Below are 6,329 nucleotides of genomic sequence, written 5' to 3'. Positions count from 1 at the left end.
TCCCTTGCTAGGACCTGCACCCCCACCTTCCACATGCCTTATAGGACAGATAATGTGTGTCCTCCTTGTAAAGGTCAAAGAGTTAATGATTTCTTTGAAGTCTCCCAGCACAATAGAGAACACCTAAGGAGTGACAAGGCGGGTCATCATGCCAAGACCACTGACTCACCAGACCCCTGGCTCCAGGGATCTTATGGAGGACTTACGGAGGACACCGAAACACTCGTCTTTGCTGCTGGATGCGAGAGGACACGTGCACCAGAACATAACCCTCAACAGAAACCCCAGATACCAAGCGAAGATGAGACTCACTCTTCTTTCCTTTCTGAGTCTCCCCGACCCTCTGTCTGTATCTGCTCTCTTTCTAGAGCTTCCATAAACTCTGCTCTCACCTCCTCTCAGCTCACATTTGATTTCCATCCTGCACGAAGCCAAGCACCCTCTTGGCGGGTCCTGTGGGACCCCCTGTGGTCCTTGGACCCAGACAGCCTGCATCACCTGATACATGTATATATTGCAAAATGATGACCACAATCAGGTCACCTCACATAACTACCATTGGTTGGTGTATGGTGAGACATTTAAGATTTACTCTTAGCAACTTTCAAGTGTATGATACAGTACTGCTACCTGTGGTCACGGTCTCTGTAGTACACCCCAGAACTTAGTCATCCCATCACCTGCGGTTTGTGCCTTTCGATCAACTCTTCCCACTTCCTGTACCACCCGCACAATCTGGCTGCCCCTGGCAACCACCATCCTATTCTGTGAGAGTTCTTGACATATCCTGCATACTAGACCCAGGGTTCCCTCTAAAGGAGATCTTGGGCCATGGAGTCTTCCCTGGGAGTCTAGACTCTCAAGTGTCTCAACAAGGCCTGGTGAGAGAAGAAAAACTTCCCCTTCATTCTCTATATTCTAGGACAAAGGAGAGTCTTGCTAGCCTAGTCTTTCTTTTCTCTCCTTTTCCACTGAAGGCCTGGTTGCCTTGACTTCTTGTGAGATTGGCTGGAAATGCAGTCGAACCATCCGTAAATGTTAGCTAGATGGTAAGTTTCCAATCCTGGATAATGAGCCTGGTTCCTAGGGAAAAACAACTCCAAATATAGTTTAGACTATGGCAAATTATCTTGTTACAGTCTTTGTTACCTGAGACAGTGGTGAACTTTCAGAGCTGAAACCCAGGCAAACCTGATAAGTCAGAGCCCCAGGGCATTGGCACCTGCCCTAACTTTGCATTGCCCAACACTCACAGAGGCAGGGAAATCTGTTCTTTCTGATGCTGCAATCTGTCCCAATTTATATGTATGCAGATTACCTGATGCCATTCTCAAATAAGCTGCTTATTGATTTCACAGTTTCTGAGGAGGTAAAGCTTTCTGAGTTACAGACTGTAAATGGGTTCTAAGCAGAACAGTTCTGCCCACATAACATTGCAGTTATGACCTGCAGTTATGGAAACATCTTTTCAACCAAGGTGAGTTATTTCTTACAAGTATTTCTTCTTACAACAAATATTACTTACTCAAATAAAGAAATGACAGCGTTAAAGTTTTGATGGCAGATAATTAATATTCTTAATCCCCAAAAATGAAAATAACATCTTTGGCATGTTCCTGGGCGATTCATTGCTGGAAATCATAAATCAAAGTGTTCCTCTAACTACAATAAACATCGAAGTTTGACTTTAAAGATTATGACTGTATATCATAATCACACAATAAATATGTTAAATGATGAATATTTTTTAGAAAATTAATCATACAAAGAAAAGCACTTCCTCTGGTGCAAAGTTATAACATAGGCCAGTGGTTTTCAAAGTGTGGTCTAGGGAAGCCAAAGGGTCCCCAACACTTTCCTGGGGGGACATGAGGTCAGACTCTTCTCAGAATAATACTAATATTTGTCTAATTTACTCTTATCTCATGAGTGTACAATTGAATTTTTCTTTTTTTTTTTTTTTTTTAAAGATTTTATTTATTTATTTGAGAGAGAGAGAATGAGAGACAGAGAGCATGAGAGGGAGGAGGGTCAGAGGGAGAAGCAGACTCCCTGCCGAGCAGGGAGCCCGATGCGGGACTCGATCCCGGGACTCCAGGATCATGACCTGAGCCGAAGGCAGTTGCTTAACCAACTGAGCCACCCAGGCGCCCCTACAATTGAATTTTTCTGAGACTACATGATGTGCAAAACCAAAAGAGATTGAATGCAGAAGCAGATATGAGAATCCAATTGTCATCTATCAAGGCAGACATTAAAGAAATTTGCAAAATTGTAAGACAATGCCAACTTTCTCACTACATTTTTTTTTCTTTTGGGAATATTGTAACCAAGTCCAAGCCTTTTTTACTTGCCACACAACACACCAGTCAGTCGAGAGGCAAGATGTTGGGGCAGGGAAAGAGACTGTAATTGGAAAGCTAGCAAACCAAGGAGATGGCAGACTATTGTCCCAAAAAACCATCTCCCTGAGCATGAGATTTGAGCAGGGAAGTGGGAGGGGTGGGAGTCAAAGGGTGACTGATGTCTGTTGACATCTGAGGGAGGGTTTGTAGCTCCTTTGTCTTGGGTCAGTTGATTTTTGTTACAGGATTCTGGTCATGTCATTCCCGTAAACCTTAAACATAGCATAGTCATTTCTGTGTGTAATTTCTTACCTCCTTGGATGAGGTAGGTTTTGGGTAAGAAATCAATTTTGTAATTCATGGCTGTAAGCAAAATTCCTTTGATGACACCAGGCCTACGTGCAGGGCTAAGCAGAGGTTTCTAAGCTATAGGTCACAGCAGCAAGGGAAATAGAAACAAATGGAGTCAGACATGCCCAGTTTCTCCTTGTTACAATATAACTACTTTCCACAAGCTGTGTTATTTATATTAACATGTAATAGATTTATTATTGTTATTTTGTGTTCTATAATTTAATTTTTTAAAGTTAATTTACAGTAAAACTGAACTCTTTGGGGGTGCACAATGCCATAAGTTTTTTAAAATATAGATTTGTATAGTCACCACCATAATCAGGATACAGACCCATCACCCTAAGAAATTCCCTGGTACTGCGCCTTTGTAGTCACACCCTTCCTACAAACTCTCCCCCGAAGTCCTGGCAACCTCTGGTCAGTTCTCCATCATTATAGTTTTGTCTTTTTGAGATCGTCATGTAAATGAAATCATGTAGCATGTAACCTTTGAGACTGGCTTTTTCCAATCAACATTATGTCTTTGAGATCCAGTCAAGTTGTTGGTTCCTTTTATTGTTGAGTCATATTCCATTCGTTGGATGGCTATGAGTAAGGAAAGGGTTAAGGTATAGGCGGGGAGACGGGGGGGGGGGGGGGCGTGCTTACTAGGCTCTGAAACTATCCCTGGCAGCAAAAGCGCTAAGACAAGAGATAAGGGAATAGACCAGACCACCCGGCCCTGGATGTTAAGGAGTATTTTTCTTTGGCGGCTGCATTGTAATCACAGAAGACGCCCAAACCTCAAAGAAGTAAGGCACTAAGGATGTTATCAACAGTCCTTGCTCAGACCAAGGTGGCACCAGAATCTCAGAATCTCGAGGCCACAAGTTTCCCGGTCAGTTCTCAATAAAGACCACCGGTGACAGCCCTCAGTGGCCACCCATTCGGGATCCCTGTCACTCTAGAGAGCTTTTCCTTTCCTTTCTGCTCCCACCTTCACTCAACAAACTTTCACTTCACTTCAGCCTTTTGTGTCTGTGAGATTCATTCTTGGACTTGGTGAGACAAGAACCCCGCAAGCCCCTTACAGCTACACCACAATTTGTTTATCCATTCCCCCCACGAAGGGCTCTCAGTTGTTTCCTATTTTTGAATATTATAAGTAAAGCTGCTACGAAACATTCCTGTGCAAGGTTTTTTGTAAACATAAGTTTTCATTTTTCCTGGGTAAATACCTAGGAGTAGGATTCTGGATCATATAGTATGTGTACGTTTAGCTTTACTTAAAAAGTAGTGAAACATTTTCTAGAGTGGCTGCACCATTTTGCCTTCACACTGGCAATTCTTGCCAATTCCAGTCACTCTACATTCTTGACAGCCCTTGGTAATGTCAATGTTTTCTACTTTGGTCCTTCTAGTATTGTATGGTCTCAGTATGTTTTTATTTGCACTTCCCTGATGGCTGATGATGTTGATAATCTTTTCATGTGCTCATTTGCCATCGGTATATCCTCTTTGAAGAAGTATCTGTTCAAGTCTTTTGCATATTTTTTACTTGAAGTCTTTGTTGTCCAATGTTGTAATTTGAGAGGTTTTTACATACTCTAGATACTAGTTTCTGCCAGATAAGGGATTTGCAAATATTTTCCCTAGTCTGTGGCTTGTCTTTGTATTCTCCTAACAGTGTATTGTGCAGAGCAAAGGTTTTTAATTTTATGAAGTTCCATTTATCAATTATTGAATGGATCAGGCTTTTCACATCATATTCAAGGACTTCTTGCCTAAAGTCAGGTAATGAAGATTTTCTTTTCTGTTTTCTTCAAAAAATATTGTAATTTTACTTCTTACATTTACATTTATGATAAATTTTTAGTTAATTTTTGTATAAAGTGAGGTTTAGGTCAAGGTTCATTTGTGTTCCAGGATGACCTGTGTTGCAACACTATTTTTACAAAGGCAAATTCATTTTTTGGCAGGGGGGGAGGGGGTATTTGTCTTTTTTTTTTTTAAGATTTATTTTTATTTTGGCTGGAGAGGGGCAGGGGGAGAGAGAGAGTCTCAAGCAGACTCCATGCTGATTGCAGACCCCAATGCAGGGCTGGATCCCAGGACCCTGAGATCATGACCTGAGTGGAAACGAAGAGTCAGACGCTTAATCGACTGTGTCACCCAAGTGCCCCTATCTTTTTTAATTGAAAAGCTAACAGACTATCTAGTTATATTTCCTTCCATACCACAAACTGAGTAGTCACTGAGTCTCCAGCCAACATATTCAAAGCTGAAGATTAAAAATGCAAAAAGTCCTTAGATCCAATTAAGGGAGCCTTGTTACATAACAGGCTAATCGATTCTGCTGGTACTCCTTAACCATAGGAAGCTGGAAGACAACCTAATAACCCCACTCAAAACATTTACCTCAATTAGCCTTCTTCCAGTTTCCAACTCATGAATAAAGATGATACATTGTTAATTCTATTTCAGAAAATGTTTTGCAACATGTTTTATCTACAATGCCAACTTTAAAAAGGTCATTAAACTAAAGTTAACTACACAATAAACTAGGCAGAAATCACTCTACAAAGAGAGGGAAATCCCCAAATGCCACCTTGTATAGAGAATCCGTAGTTCAGTTTTATTCAGGTCAAAGAAAAAAGCAACTTTTGATCATACTGGAAGAAACTCAGCGATAAATTTGGACTCTATTCAAACTACACATGCAAGGAAGACAGTATTTTGCTCAAACAACTGATTTTCTGCTGCATTTGTCTACTATTGGTCTCATATTAACAATTATAAGCAGAGTGGTGCAACTAGTAATTGGAACTATCCTTACAGTGTTACAGTGTCAGGCCCCACACTTCACTTCTCTTCACACCACTGGTTCTCTGTTACGTCAGCTTCCTCTTCTTCAGTAAAGTCATTCTTGATATTGAAGGTCTCGTGAACCCCCTCAGAAGTTTTCCCCTTGATCATATGGACATCAGTCTTGCATAGAATATCATGCAAACCTTTGATGTCTAAGTAGCTCGCAGCCAGAATAAGTTAAAAAAGTGTTTCTGGGTCAACTTTCAGGAATTCTGGGTCCCAAACAAGGATATCATCTGTTTGCTTTTCTTTGTTCTCATCATCCTCAGGAGGAGGAGGTTCATCCTTGTGGTGGGTGAACCACTGAATTGATCTTTTGTAATATTGCTGTGTTGACATTTGGTAGAGGAACGGGGTCATTATCTTCTCCCTTATCCATTCCCAAATCTTCCAAAATGGGTCTTGATAATCACAGACTGTTTGGCAATTCCAACATCAACCTCCAATATCTCTCCATCAGAACTCTGCAGCTTAATTGAAGGCATGGAGGCTGCAGGCCAGAGGCTGACAAGAGCAGAACAGCCTCAGCGACAAGAAGAGAAAGGTGGAGAACAAGACCGCTCAGCAAATTCTCTTTGAATTGCTTTTTGCACCTTTGCCAACAATCAATTTGCCATCAACTCACATCCATCAGAAAGGCTACTATCAAAAAACCCACAAAAATAACAATAAAGTTAAGCACAAAACCCCAGAAGGTAAAAAGTGCTGGAGAGGATGTGGAGACACTGGAATCCGTGCACTTTGGGAGGAAATGTAAACTGGCACAGCCATTGTGGAAGATAG

At 41.3% G+C, this 6,329-nt stretch overlaps 1 pseudogene; it reads right to left on the bottom strand.

Moving 5' to 3' along the window:
• Nucleotides 1-5,540: 5,540 nt before the first annotated feature.
• On the bottom strand, nucleotides 5,541-6,031 carry LOC116627876 (annotated as a pseudogene).
• Nucleotides 6,032-6,329: the final 298 nt, after the last annotated feature.

The sequence above is a fragment of the Phoca vitulina genome, unplaced genomic scaffold, assembly GCF_004348235.1.
Source record: "Phoca vitulina isolate PV1807 unplaced genomic scaffold, GSC_HSeal_1.0 scaffold104, whole genome shotgun sequence".
Taxonomy (NCBI): domain Eukaryota; kingdom Metazoa; phylum Chordata; class Mammalia; order Carnivora; family Phocidae; genus Phoca; species Phoca vitulina.
The sequence above is the reverse complement of the archived record's forward strand: the minus strand, read 5'-3'. Positions and strand labels throughout refer to the sequence as shown.